Source organism: Eptesicus fuscus, chromosome 18 (assembly GCF_027574615.1).
Source record: "Eptesicus fuscus isolate TK198812 chromosome 18, DD_ASM_mEF_20220401, whole genome shotgun sequence".
Lineage (NCBI taxonomy): Eukaryota > Metazoa > Chordata > Mammalia > Chiroptera > Vespertilionidae > Eptesicus > Eptesicus fuscus.
In genome coordinates this window covers 35,761,791-35,777,257 of record NC_072490.1, presented here as the reverse complement: position 1 = coordinate 35,777,257, position 15,467 = coordinate 35,761,791, and the positions used below count along the sequence as shown (strand labels likewise).

Below are 15,467 nucleotides of genomic sequence, written 5' to 3'. Positions count from 1 at the left end.
ACACACACACACACACACAATGGTCCGCAAAACATTCTCCTTTCCTTCTGAAGGTTTTACAATGCATTATCATTAACTAGTCTTTTACTATTAAACTTAAATGGCCAATTGAGACAAACAGTTCTGAGACTGTTCTGAGACTGTTCTTCCACCACTGATTAAGACTGGGGTGGCAAGTATTGGGAATAATATGCATTTAGCCTCCTGAGCTTTCTAGGCAGACTTGGTGACTTTTCCAGCTCCAGCTGCCTTCTTGTCCATTGTTTTGATGACACCCACAGCAACTGTCTGTCTCATGTCACAAACAGTAAGATAGCCCAGAGGAGGAGAGTCAGAGAATCTCTCAACACACATGGGCTTGCCAGAAACCATATCAATGATGGCAGCATCACCAGATTTCAAAAACTTTGCCATCTTCCAGCTTTTTCCCAGAATGAAGGTCAATCTTCTCCTTCAGTTCAGCAAATTTGCAATTAATGTGAGCTGTGTGACAATCCAGTACCGGTGTATAGTCAGCATTGATTTGGCCTGGATGGCTCAGGATAATCACCTGAGCTACTTCCATTGGTAGGTCATTTTTGAAGTCACTAGCCACATTGCCACAATGAACATCTTGGACAGACACGTTCTTGACATTGAAGCCCACATTGTCCCCAAAAGAGCTTCACTCAAAGCTTCAAGGTGCATTTCAGCAGACTTGACTTCAGTTGTAACATTGACTAGAGCAAAGATGACCACCTTTCCGGGTTTGAGAACACCAGTCTCCACCCAGCCCACAGAGACAGGACCCACACCACCAATTCCGGAGACATTCTGGAGTGGCAGATGCAGGGGCTTGTCAGTTGGACAAGTTGGTGGCAGGATGCCATCCAGAGCTTCAAGCCGTGTGGTTCCACTGGCATTGTCATCTTCACGGGTGACTTGCCATCCTTTGAACCAAGGCATGTTAGCACTTGGCTCCAGCATGTTGTCGTCATTCCAAACAGAAATTGTCAGGGTTGTAGCCAATTTTCTTAATGTAGGTGCTGACTTCTTTAGTAATTTCCTCGTATCTCTTCTGGCCATAGGACAGCTCATTGGAATCCATTTTGTTAACACCAGCAATCAGTTGTTTCACATTCAGTGTGTAAGCCAGAAGGGCATGCCCTCAGGTCTGCTCATTCTCAGAGATGCCTGCTTCAAGTTCACCAGCACCAGCAGCAAGGATCATGACAGCACAGTCAGCCTGAGATGTGCTTGTAATCATGTTTTATACATGAAGTCTCTGTGTCTTGGGGCATCAATGATGATCACATAATACTTGCTGGTCTCAAATTTCCACAGGAAGATATCAGTGGTGATACCACGTTTACATTCAGCTTTTAGTTTATCCAAGACCCAGGCGTACTTCAAGAACTTCTCCATCTCAACAGCCTCCTTTTAAAAAGAATTATTTAATCCTCACCTGAGGAGTGAGGAAATGTATCCTATTGATTTTTAGAAAGGGTGGATGGGAGAAGATAAGGGGGACAGAAAGAAAGGAGAGAGAGAGGGAGAAAGAGAGAGAGAGAGAGAGAACATCCCGCACATGTCCTGACCAGGGGTGGGGACAGAACCTGCAACCAGGCATGTGCTCCTGACTGGGAATCAAATCTGCAACCCTCCAGTGCGTGGGCCAACATTTAATCACTGAGCCACAGGCCAGGGCCTTCTCAAATTTTTTTGTTTCTTTTTTGTTAATCTCATAACATTTGTAGATTAGATGTCCAGTAGTGGTAGACTTGCCGGAATCTACTTGTCCAGTGACCGTGATGTTGATAGGAATATTTTCCTTTCCCCATTTTGGCTTTGATTTAGTGATGGTTTTCACGACACTTGTGTCTGGCAGCAAAACTGTTGCAAAAAGCAAGATAGGGTCGTTTCTAAGTGCTATGTGAGAGAGTATAGTTTATGGTGCTATTCAAGTTCATAAAATGATGAATACTGCCTCCAAAGCCAACTCTATTTCTATTTGAACCTGACTGGGAATATATATAAATATTAAGTCAAGAGTTTATTTTAAATGTAACTCATACAGTTTCGCTGTATGCTAACTGACTGTTTTGTTTACTTTGTGCTGTGAATTTAGACATTTATGTCTCCTCACACTTCTGTTGAATCCAGGAACATTGGTGAGCCCTAAATATCTTTACATATATTCACCCTCATGCCCACTGTCTTTTAGGTCCCATGTGCTCCTTGATAAGCACAGGCTAGTTATGAGCTCTTTATGGTACATCTCATCTGGCAAGATGGTGGCCAAAGGAAGATTTTTATCTGTACCCTGGATATCTGCCACTTGGTTGAGTTCATTGCAGTTCAGTTCAGCTGAGTTGCCTGGTCAGTGACAGCCAGTGTACAAGGCTCCGTGGGCAATACAGCATATATTCATTAAGACACTCTAAGCTAGTGATGAGCACAGTGATGAAAACAAAACAGGATGTTGGGATAGAATGAATTGGTGTGGGGCATGGAGGAACAGAGAATAGAGGTCAGAACTTACTAGTAGACTATTTAGACTGGCAGTTCAGCGAAGGTGGCTTCTGAGCTAAGACTTGAATACTGAGAAGGGAATCAGACATGTGAGGATCAGGGGAAAGAGCCTGTAGTCAGAAGGAGATCCTATGCAAAGACCTAAGTTGGAAACAGGCTTGTTTAGTTTAAGAAATGAGGGAAATGCAGCCAGCATGGCGAAAGCACTTTGAGTTAGAGGGAGAGTGGTAGGAAATGAGGTAGGAGACACAAGCAGGAAGCTATGTGGGCTCTGGTAGCCATGAGAACAGTTTGTGTTGTGTGTTTTTTGGTTTGTTTGTTTTGTAATTAATTTTTATTGTTGAGATTATTACGGATGTCCCTCTTTTTTCCTCCCATAGCTCTCCTCTACCCGGTTCCCACCCCACCCCAAGCCCTGGCCACCCTATTATCTGTGTCCATAGGTAATGCATACATGCATATAAGATCTTTTTCTAATCTCTTCCCGCACCCCCCCCCCCAAACACACACACACTCACACACACCCTCTTCCCTCAGAGAGTCATCAGTCTGTTCCATTTCCATGCCCCTGATTCTATTCCTTTCACCAGGTTATTCGGTTCATCAGATTTTTTATTCATTTGATTTTTAGATTCACTTGTTGATAGATATGTATTGGTTGTCACTTTGTTATTCATATTTTTTATCTTTACCTTTTTCTTCTTCTTCCTCTTCTTAAAGAATACCTTTCAGCATTTCATATAATACTGGTTTGGCGGTGATGAATTCCTTTAGCTTTTTCTTGTCTGTGAAGCTCCTTATCTGACCTTCAATTCTAAATGATAGCTTTGCAGGGTAGAGTACTCTTGGTTATAGGTTCTTGCTATTCATCGTTTTGAATATTTCTTGCCACTCCCTTCTGGACTGCATAGTTTCTGTTGAGAAATCAGTTGACAGTCGTATGGGCACTCCCTTGTAGGTAACTAACTGTTTTTCTCTTGCTGCTTTTAAGATTCTCTCTTTGTCTTTTGCCCTTGGCATTTTAATTATGATGTGTCTTGGTGTGGTCCTCTTTGAATTCCTCTTGTTTGGGGTTCTCTGTACTTCCTGGACTTGTAAGTCTATTTCTTTCACCAGGTAGGGAAAGTTTTCTGTCATTATTTCTTCAAATAGGTTTTCAGTACCTTGCTCTCTCTTCTTCTGGCACCCCCATAATTCAGATGTTGGTACACTTGAAGTTGTCCCAGAAGCTCCTTACACTATCTTCATATTTTTGAATTCTTTTTTCTTTTTTCTTTTCTTGTTGGGTGTTTTTTGCTTCCTCATATTTCAAATCATTGATTTGATTCTCGGGATCCTCTAGTCTGCTGTTGAATCTCTGTATATTATTCTTTATTTCAGTCAGTGTATGCTTAATTTCTGACTGGTCCTTTTCCTTTTATTTTTTTATTTTTTATTTTTTTCATTCTCACTAAGATCCTTGAAAGTCTTACTAAGTTCCTCAGAGGTTTTTAGAAGATTCTTGAGTAACCTTATAACCATGGTTTTGAACTCTATATCCAGTAGTTTTCTTTCTTCCATTTCTTTCATTTGTGACATGTTTCTTTGTCTCTGCATTTTGGCTGCTTCCCTGTGTTTGTTTCTATGTATTGGGTAGCTGCTATGTCTCCTTGAGTTGATAGAGTGGCCTTGTGTAGTAGGTGTCCTGTAGTGCACAATGGCTCAGCCTCCCCAATCACCTGAGGTGGACACTCTTGGTGCACCCCTTTGTGGGCTGTGTGCACAGTTTTGTTGTAGTTAAGCCTTGATTGCTGTTGGTGTCACTGGGAGGAATTGACCTCCAGGCCAGTTGGCTGTGGGGACCAGCTGTGACTACAGTGGGAGAGCTGCTGTGCAGGAGACACCCTTAGGGAGCAGGACTTGCTTCAGTGGGGCTTTGGTGCTCACTGACTATGCCCCTTGAGTGTGTCGTTTATGGATGTGAAGAGTTGTAATCTGGTATGGTCTCACACTGGCCACTGGGTACACTGGCTCTTGGGTCTCCAGGGAGGTGCAAAGTCAGCCACTGCCTAGGGCCATCCAGCAGGAGCTACAGAGAGATCTGCATATTCCTCCTTTTTGTGTCAGGTTTGGAAGTGCCCAGATAAGGCCCAGCTGTGAAGCAAGGCAGGCTGGTGCTTGGGTCCTTTTATTTATAGGTTTGGGGCTCCCTGACCCAGCTGCAGCTTGTTTAACAGAGTTTTAGCCTGAGAAAGGACAGACTATTCATATGCAAAAGCTGCTGTGCACAGCTTGGGGGGCGAGGAGTTATAAATTGGGTAGGGCGGGGTCTCAGGGAATCACAAGGGCCCAGCAAACAGAAATGGCTGCCAGTCATCCCTGCACTGGGGAGGTCCCAGCACAGGAACAATGACCCTTGCAAGCACCTCTGTCTGGAAGAAAGCCACCTCCAAGTTCCTGCCCCGATGCCAGATAGTCCAGTTTCTCCCCGTATGTGTCTGTGTCCCCCAGAGCCTCGCCCAGCACTGGAGCTCAGAGGAAGTGGGAGCTTGTAAGGTCAGTTCACGGTGCCAGCCTTTTAAGAGGAGCAGCTGGGTCTCCAGCCTGTGTGTCACTCAGCCCCAATTCACACTGGTTTTTACAGTCCATAGTTCTTATAGGCCTGTAGGGACCTCTTTCCCCAGCTTTGAGACCCTGGCTGGGGGTCTGGTGTGGGCCTGGGATCCCTCACTCCTCCAGGCGGCCTCCGCAGAGGCGATCTCTCTCCTGATTAAAAAAGCGGCACACCCGGGTGCCAGCCCAGCCCATTCCACGCCTCTGAACCTCCTACCAGTCTCAGTGTGCTTTCTTCTTTACCTCTCTAATTGTAGTACTTTCACTCAGCCAGCTTTCCCGCCGTTCTGGATGATAGTTGTCCTGTATTTTAGTTGTAATTTTGATGTGGTTGTGGGAGGCAGCAAGTACAGGCGTTTACCTATGCCGCCATCTTGGTTATCTGCCTTGTGTTGTGTTTTAAGCAGGAGAGTGACAGGGAGTAATTCACATTTTTTAAAAGTCTTGGCCGCTACATAGGGAAAGGATTGGAGTATAGGAAGGTAGAAACAGCCCAGCCAGCGTGGCTCAGTGGTTGAGCATCCACTCATGAACCAGGAGATCACGGTTTGATTCCCAATCAGGACACATGCCCAGGTTGTGGCTCGATCCCCAGTGGAGGGCGTGCAGGAGGCAGCCAATCAGTGATTCTCATCATCAATGTTTCTATCTCTCTCCCTCTTCCTTCCTCTCTGAAATCAACAAATACGTATTTTTTTTAAAAAAGAAAAGAAAGGTAGAAACAAAACATTTGGGGTGAGGGGCTGAGCAAGGTAAGCTATATTGTTGTATTTAATGACATTATCATATACCTAGGTAATGAATTTGTGAATTTAGATTTTCCTAAAGGCAGTGATGTGTGTTAATAATATCTCCCACTTATTGAACACTTACCAGTGCCCGGCATATGGCTTTATATGTGTTTCTCTTCAAGTACACACACACACACTCTCTCATAAGCTGTGTTTATTATTATTATTATTATAATATATTTTTTTTTCATTTTAGAGAGAGGGAGATAGAAACAGCAATGATGAGAGAGAATCATTGATTGGCTACCTCCTACATGCCCCCTACTGGGGATCAAGCCTGCAACCTGGGCATGTGCCCTGACCAGGAATCGAACTGTGACCTCCTGGTTTGTGGGTCAACGCTCAACCACTGAGCCACACCTGCCGGTCTGTTATTAACATCAGCTTTTGCAGAGGAGAAAACTGAGGCAGAGAGAGCATAGGTACTGACAGCTAGTTGGCGAGAAAGGGAACAGGAATGGCATGATTCCAGGTGCCAAACTCCAAGAAGGGAAAACTGGTCAGAAAGCACGTGGAAGGCCACTGAAGTTTGGCAGTGACTTTGGGATGCAAAGGATAGGAGCTGGTCCTGCTGACTGGTGAATAGAGCCTGTGCTAGAACACATTATCGAAGGGTAGTCTGCACTGTGTAAACCACTGGAGTAAATACTAGAGACACTTTGATAGAACAGAGACTGATGCTGTTACCCCTGGCAATTTATAGACCAGGGGGTAATTAGGAATACCTCTAACACAAACTAAAAGCAGGAACTTCCTGAAGGAGAACTTACTGATACGCTTAATTTAGAATGTCAGAAAAGGCCCTGGTGTCATAATTTAATTCCTATACCTTCCCCTAGGTTAGTTTTAATCTAAAATGGTTTTAGAAAATCTGTCCTGATCTGTCCTGTTTCCTGTACCCCAGGTAAGCAGGTGGGTTTTGTGTGTGTGTTTTTAACCCAGTTAATCTGTGTCTCTGTTACACACAGATCACACACACACTAACATCCTGGGACCTGGATATTCTAGGGCAGTCGTCAGCAAACTGCGGCTCGCGCCGCGGTTTGCCGCTCTGTTGACTAATGAGTTTGTCGACCACTGATAGACTAAATGTTACCGTGTAGTTGGAAGCTGTGAGGATTAGGCAATTGTGGCATATTGTGTGCAAAGAGGTAAAGGGTAGTATATGACAGTGGTCGGCAAACTCAGTCAATAGAGCAGCAAACCGCGGCTCGCGAGCCGCATGTCGCTGCGAGCTGCAGTTTGCCGACCACTGTTCTAGGGCACCTCAAGAGCCCAAGGTAGTCTATTGTGCCCTGAATGTTCACATTAGGACAAAAACAATCCCCAGGTGTGATTTTGTTTCCCTCAGACACTCAGGGTCTTTTCACTGCCCCGAGACATCATCATGACTTCCCAAGGACGGGGTGTTTCTGTGTGCACAGAAACCACACTGTGCATTTCCCTCAGCCCTCACCAGGGTCGGGTCCTGCTCCTTTGTCCCTGAAGTATTGGAAAAGCTGATGGGCCTAAATTTGGTCTCATCTATAGGAACTATTCTTGGTTTCCTTTTTACTTTTCCTTCTTATTCTTCCTCGAGAGGACTGACTGTTGTTTTTCATTTTCTCTCAGCATTCACTCTAGCAAAGCCCTGAGGTGCTGTGTTTATGGTTGGCCAGGCTACATATCAGTTCATAGAAAATGGCTGCAATTCTAGGACTTGCCGTCTTGATTTGTTAGCCAAATACTCCATGTACCAGCAGTGGCGGTAGCTGCCAGTTGATCTGAGTTTTATGTGGTGACATTATTGTTTTTGGTGTTTTCCCCCCTCAAATAAGAACTACTGTTTGCTAGAGCCGAGATCATCAAAACCATTTCAGTTAAGACTTTGTGTGATAATATAATGAAACCTCCCAATGATATAAGCCTGACTTAGTGAAATGAGGGCAAAAATAAATAGGGTCAGTACAGAAGAAATATTACTGGTACCAGGTAGATTGAATGGAAAATCACTCACTTTCAATGATATTATAGAAATGAAATAAAATTCTGTTCTCTTTTATTATTTTAGCTGAGTATTCTTGTCCAAAATGAAAATCAGATGTTTTTCTTCTTGTTCATTTTTTTTCCAAAGCCAATGGTTACAAACACTTACTTAATATAATTTACTGGACCTTTTTTCTAAAGGAACATTTACGTTACTTTCTTTTATGCATGCAGTAACTTTTGATCAAAACATGACTCCACTCCCTTGTTTAATGTTGAGCATCTGGATTAAAGGCTTCTTTTAATCTTAAATACAGATTATGGCTCTTTCCCTTTAAGCAAACCACCATAAAACTTTGGCCCCTTTCCAGATTTCTTCATTAAAGCTCTCTTTATTATAGTGTTTTCGGATGGCAGTCATTAAATGATTGTTATGCACAATGGGCACTTGATTATAATTATTTAACTGGCAATCAGTTATTGCAGCAATTTGGTGGTGTAATTAAAAGGGAGCATGTTTGTACCTGCCAGCATCTCTGAGATGTTCAGCTCTGGGCTAGGGAAAGAAGCAGAACCTAAACATATGGATAGGAAGAATCAGCACTTCTATGAATGAAGCTTTTCTTTTATTCTTCTCCAATCTGGTTCTTGGCCTCTTTTGTCCATAAGGTAGATGAACAATGGTGATAAAATAAGATGTGTTTAAGAATATTTGTGCTACAAACTCCTAAATCTGGAAATTCCTTTAGTAATGAATGTTGTTTCTCTCTGTGCTAAGACAAGTGAAATGAATAGAACTATATTTATATATTTCTGCTTGTCTTAACACAAGTGTAGGAGTGTTTTTCCAACTCTGATTTATCAATTTCAGCATTTTTTTCTTGACATATAAGTTGAAATGGGATGCCACTAACAAGAAATTGCTATAAAGAACCTATGATATTCATTAACACGCACCTGGAAAGCCATTTATCACTAAAGAAGTTAATAACAATGTGATTCCCAAGTTAAGATGAAAATCATCTATTTCAGTTGTAAATTACAAAGACCTTATTCTTACCAACCATAGCAAAGAGGAAATTTCTTGGTTATGTCACTAGAATGTTATTGGAACTGCTTATAGGATTAAAGGAAGAGCTGCAGGAACCAGGGATCAGGGTTAGAAACTGGGATTGAGTCTCTCCAAGACTCATTTTTTTGTCTATCTTTTGGCTGAGCCTGCCCATGTTTGGCTTCATTCTGAGGGATAGGCTTCTAGTACTCTCTCTGTGGCAGGAAACATGGCCATTAAAAGCTCCAGATTCCCATCTTCCAGCTGAGCAACTCCAGTAGAAAGCAACATGTGTCTTTCATCTTGCATCAGTCAGTCTCAGGGAAGGACTGTGATTGGCCCTACTTGAGTCATACACCCACTCCCTGGACTAATTACTATTGCCAAGAAAATGGCACTATATTATTGGCTAAGCCTGGAGATGGGGTAGAAAATATGGAATCCTGTGGTTGACGGTCCTCTCAGGGACATTGATATGTCCCCATAGATGGTACCCCAATGACTGAGAAAAATGCACTGATTATTTTTAGAAAATGAATATGAAAATCTGAAATATCCAAGTTTTAAAAATGTTTTCTACTTGTTTTCTCAAAGTAGATCTCTTTCTTTTAAAAATATTCCACCTTTGTAAGACTGAACTATAGAAGTATCTGAGTTTCAAATGGTTGCCAAACCTCACCTATAGTCATTCTTCATTTCAAAAGACCCCTTACTAGTTTGATCTAAGGGCAGGGTCCTGAAGAGATGGGACAAGCACAGATTACAGATGATTGCTATTGCAGCACAGCTGCCACAGCTGCATTATCACCAGGGATTCAGGGGTCAAGATTAAAGGAGTACAGTGTTCTACTACCTCAGACTATTAAACCACTTACCATAGTTCTGGCTAATAAAATTCTCCATTTCTATCTTGGTTTAGTTCCATATTTGAATATGTGAGTACAAAGGCAAAACAGTCTACAAAATAGCAGACTTAATAAGCAAAAAGCCTTAAAAGCAAAGGAAAACATTCATTAAAAAATTGAAGATTGAAAAAAAACTCCACACCTAACCCTCCCGACCCCCCGCGCGAGCACACACACACACACACACACACACACACACACACACAGAATATGATCTAATCAGTCTTACTTATGGGGAAAGTATGAATCATCCTATTTATTAAGCAAATAAAGAAGACAATTGAAATGTACAAGCTCAAACTTGAATAAAAATAAGTAATTTTCAATTTCCTATTTCTCTTACTAATTCACAATTATTTTTGTATCATGTATATATTTTACAACTGAGATATTTAAGCTCAGGGTAACTTAAATGGCTAATTGAATACTACCTGAACTCAGGGGTGGGGAATCAGCATCTTTAAATCAAACATGTGCTTGTGTATTTACACATACACACTTTTTTGGTTTGTGGATATTGGACACTGCTAGAGGAGTTTCTTGGGAATCTAATCTTCTCAATGGCAAGCTCCTGCACCGCCTTTGCCAGTAGTTTAGTTCATATGGACTCAATGCCAATTTTATTTTCACATATGTGAAATAACAGTTTGGCACATAGCAAACAAAACAGTGACACCATAGAAAAGACTGGTGCTTTTAAGAAGTGAAAAAAGGCAGATTCAGAACGTAATTTTTTCGTTAGGTGAACAAAGTTTAAATTAAATTAAATGTAAGAGATTACAGTATTTGTGTGACTCTCAAGAAGTCAGAGGCCGTGGCAATAAAGTATTTTCATTTTATAGAGTTTTTCTTGGAAAAGATGCACACCATATGACAGCAGAGTGCTTAAAACTCAGAACCTGGTGCCAGCACAAAATCCAAACATCATAAAGTTACTTCCAAAGCACAGATATTTATTGGTCCCCTCTCTTGGAATAGAGCATCTGTCAACTAGTCCAAGTCTACCAGCTCACATCACCTTCCCAGCCTGGGGTTTTGAGTATGAAGCACCAAGTAAGGCATCTTCTCCAGGAAGGAAGGAAAAACTATTGAACAATTGTCAGATGAGTCAAAAACCACAGACAGTAACATTGTCCCAGTGGACAATTTTTTTCTTCAGCAAAAATTTTTTCTCTAGCCAAAGAAAGTCAAGGGAGGCCAACTAGTGGCCCAGTGGCCATTGATATGTGCGTTTCTGGTCCCTTGGTCAGTTTTGTGTTTTTTTTAAACCCAGTGACCTTCCCTCTAACAAATAGTCTACCTTTGAACCCTCTCCAGTTAGGGCTGTGTGCCATGGCCATATTAGAAAATTCTAGTGACGGGGCCATTTGTTCAGACTTTCCATGCTTCAGTGTCCTAGAAGCAATAAAAAGCCATGTAGTCCTTGTTTATCTATTTCCCCAACTTCACCCACAGGGTACTGGGGAGGCCTTTGCCTTCTCTCTAGGCTGCTTCTGTGCACAGAAGACCTCTTAAAGCTCTGCTGACCAGGACTTGAAATTCAGGGTCACTGCCAAGTCACACAAATCTGTCAAGGAAGGCTTCCTAGGAGAGCACTGAGTCCCTGTCCACTGGGTGACAGCTCAACAACTAGCCTCCAGTGCTGGCTGGCCGGGAGTCTCTTCTTTCCCACTCCCAGCTTTGGACTGCACCACTACCTGCTATTGCATCTAAAGAGAACAAGAGGTCTTGGTCACAACAGATGATTAGAGCTGATGCCAGAAGGGTAAACAAGTCATAAATTACTCTTAATTCTTCTTGGCTATGGATGCTATTAATCTTTAGTTATGGAAAAATAGACTCCCTTTAATCTTTTTTATTTATATAATATAATAGTTGGTTTTCTTCTATGACCAGAAAGGTCACTTTTCTTCAAGAAGCATTTCCTAAGCTTGTGCCCTATGCAAAGTACTGTGTAAGCTGCTACTCAAACAGATAGGGGAGTTAGTGTTTAATGGAGTTTCAGTTTGGGAATGGAAATGTTTTGGAGTTGGATAGTGGTGATGATGGCACAACAGTGTGAATGTACTTGATGCCACTGGACCGTACACTTAAACATAATTAAAATGATGGGTTTTGTTCTGTATATTTTACCACAATAAAAGAATTAGGTTTCTTACACATTTTTTGTCAAGTTAATTATTTGTTATAAGTTTATATGTTCCACATATATCTCATAGCAAATGTAAGTGTAGTGCCTTACCACAAAAACCTAGAATTCTACATTTCTTTCATTTCACATAGCAAGTACTGAGGTCATTATTTCACTGATTTATCAGAATACTGTATAAAGCTTTACTTAATGATTATTCCCTGTAACAGAAGTAAAAACAGAATTTTAACTAATGAATTGCATAATGCATTTTTTGAGTTATTTAGGCCTTAGACTTAAGGTCCATACTGTTTATCTGTTTCCTCAACTTCACCCAAAAGGTACTGGGGAGGCCTTTGCCTTCTCTCTAGTGCCCCCAAATGATGAGAGTTTTGTTGAGCTTGGAGAACGGAGATTCAGATCTTGTCTTGAGCCTTGGAAAAGTGAAGAGAGTTCTGGCCTTTGGCCAAGCGGTGTGACTGCTGGCCAATCATGTCACCCCTTTGGGCTGCAGTGTCTTTATCTGTAAAATGAGAGTGAAGATTCCTGCCTCAGCTGGGTTGTCAGAACCAAAAATAAAAACATTTGTGAGAACACTTAGTGTACTCCGGGGACATGGTAGGTAAATCTCTGCCATCTCCTTTCCCTTGAGGTCATTGTGACAGTCAAAGGACTGTAATGCAATGCATGTCTGAAACCGGCTCTCCCTTCATCCTACCTGTGTACGGGAGCATGTGAGCCCTGGTATCCTTTTCTCCCTCTCCTGATACCAGGGCCCCTTTCTTGTCCCTCTCTAGTCTCTCTTCTCTAGCTCTGCGTGCCTTTGAACTGGGGAGTTCATGATAGAAATGTATTGATGTTGTATGAGGGGGAAATGGCCCACCCCAGAGCCCCTGGCCCAGCACCAACAGCAGCTGTGGAAATACAACAGGGCTCAGTGTCTGATGGAGTTTGGGCCTCTTGCTCTCCCCAGGACCCCAAGGCCTCACTCCTCCAACCCACCATCTTCCCCTTGGGTTAGAATCTCTTCCTCTTGATTTCCTTTGCCCTCTCATCCCTTAGTCTAGCAGACCTGTGTCCTTTGGGTGAGTAGCTTGGCCCCAGGGGGATCTTCTCAAGGTCAGAAAAGCTTCTGGCAACTGTCACCCTTCCTTCTTTGTGGCTCCATGTGCTCCTCCTGGCTCCAGGGGACAGTCTGGCCCTGCATCAGGCCTCACCAAAGCTAGAATTCAGTTTGTTGAAAGATGAGAGTACTTTTGATTGGTGGTATAGTTTATCAAACTCCCCAAGTTAAAAACATCCTTTTGTATCTTGTAAACATCTCAGTGATAAATTGCTGAACACCCCCTCCATAGCAGCACCTTGAGTTACAGGGGACAGCTAATCTCAGGCTACTAAGCCAGTGGTTCTCAATCTTTTCATTATTTTTTTAACCTTTTAATTGAGGATTATGTAATATATATGATTAAGTGCACAAATCTTAAGTGTCCATCTCAGTTATTTTTTAATTATCTATACACCTGTGTAACTACCACCCAAATCAAGATTTAGAACATTTTCTAAAGCCTCCCTCAACACCTCTTCCACCCAGTATCCCCAGCGATAGGTAACTGCTATTGTGGCCTCTATAACCCTAGATTAGTTTGGGTTCTCAACTTTTTTCACTTATACTCACCCCTAAGTTCCCCTCTCCTACTTAATATAATTTAAGAATTCAAAATTAATTATTGCTTATTGTGACCAAAAGGGCCCCAGAATAACGATAATTTTAGAATTGCTTTTCCTGCTGTTTCCTTCCACACACATTCTAATGCACTCTCTATTCCCCTGCCCCATCCCCCAACCAGGTCATGGAGAGGGAGGCTGACATCCCCATCCTTTCTGGGCAGTCATGTCTGATCCCAAAATTTGTCAGAGAAGAGAAACATACATCCCAGGACCTTAGTCCTATTTTCCTGGTGCCCAAACATCACATCATAGTGTTTTTCTAATCTAAACCAGTGTGTGGTTCTTAGAATCATCAGACAGCCACTGAGCTCCCAATGTGCACAAGTTCCTGCTTGCCATTTTCTGTCAAAGTAGGATTTTTCTTTTCCCTGATTATGATTTGAGTTATCTTGGGAATGGGGATTGTGCTTAAAGAGGAGTATCACCATTGCATTCCCCTTTCAACATGTTAATGTTGACCGTCTTCAACTGTTCCTCGTGAGGAGCACGATGGGAAGATTATGTTACAGGAGGTACACAGAAGCCCCCATTTTGGCATGCACTGCCATACTCAAATCCTTGTATTTAAAAGTGGAACTTAGTCTGTTTATCCTACAGTAAAAATATCTACAAGAAGCTATTATTATATTGACATTAGAGCCAAACAGGAAATCAGAGGATTCACAGATGTTATCTCCTTTAATACAGTGGGTTTTCTACAAAATGGCCTTGCAGCCAATCAGGATAGATGCTACAAAAGGATTTAACAAACATGTTATTGACATATTGTTTATTCCTTGAGCTTTGCAGGCTACATGGTGTTTCCAGAGTTCTGAGGGCTAAAGGGAAAGGGAGACTTAGAAAGAGAGATGAACCCAGCAAGAAAGAATTTAGATAGATTCCATCATTACCTTGGAGTTTTATTTTTTTATATTGGATAGAATTTGGTGTAATTTAACAATTATGTCTCAGCATTTATTGTATGCCCCGTTTGCACAAAGTACAGTTTGGAACCTAAGAGAAAGTGACATGCCAAAAAGGTTAAGTCCTCAAAACTGGCTTTTTCAGCATTTTTATCCATGATTTCAATTAGGATAAAACTGCCACATCTAGCAAATTCATGGATGATGCTAAGCCGGGAAGAGAACTAAAATCAAGATCTAAGGAGATCATGACAAGCATAAGGCTGAGCCTAAAATGTTGAAATACAACAGGCACAAGTGTTAAGTCCTTAGATCTTTAAAAAAAAAAAAAGTTTCCATGAGTTTAGGATGGGAGAGATGTAATAAATAGCACCTGTGAAAGAGGTTTTTGACACTCACAAGCACAATATGAATGAAGCAGTGATGAGAAGGAACATAATAATATAGCATCTGCACTGCTGAAGGTATCGTTCTAGAATTTGAATGGCCAGGCCCATGCCTGGAGTATTGACTTCACATAACTACACTTAAAGATGCTGAAGGACATTGAGAATCAGGATCAGAAACCACAATATGAGTAATATTCTTAAGTGAAAAATGAGTAGTTAGGCGAAAGAAGAGAAAACCAAAGGGATGCCTGTGTCCCATCCTCGAATACCTGGAGGGCTAGCCTGTGTGTGAGGCATGTGAAAGGACTAGGAACATAGGACTAGGAAGAAGTTACAGAGAAGGGTCTTTAGTTCATTTTGACAAAGACCTTTTCCACTTGAAGGTGTTGATCCAGAATGGAATAGGTGGCCTTGTGACTGGGCACAGATGTAGAGGACTACAAGTTTTTGGAGGATGGAACGCATGCCAGTCCTCTTGCCAACTGTAGGGCCCCAGAGGTGC

General features: G+C 42.0%; 1 protein-coding gene and 1 pseudogene across 3 annotated transcripts in view; one reads left to right on the top strand and one right to left on the bottom strand.

Moving 5' to 3' along the window:
* ATG7 (autophagy related 7) overlaps positions 1-15,467 on the top strand; it is a 320,218-nt gene that overhangs the window by 243,436 nt on the left and 61,315 nt on the right. The window lies entirely within an intron of this gene.
* On the bottom strand, positions 97-5,989 carry LOC114226793 (elongation factor 1-alpha 1-like; annotated as a pseudogene).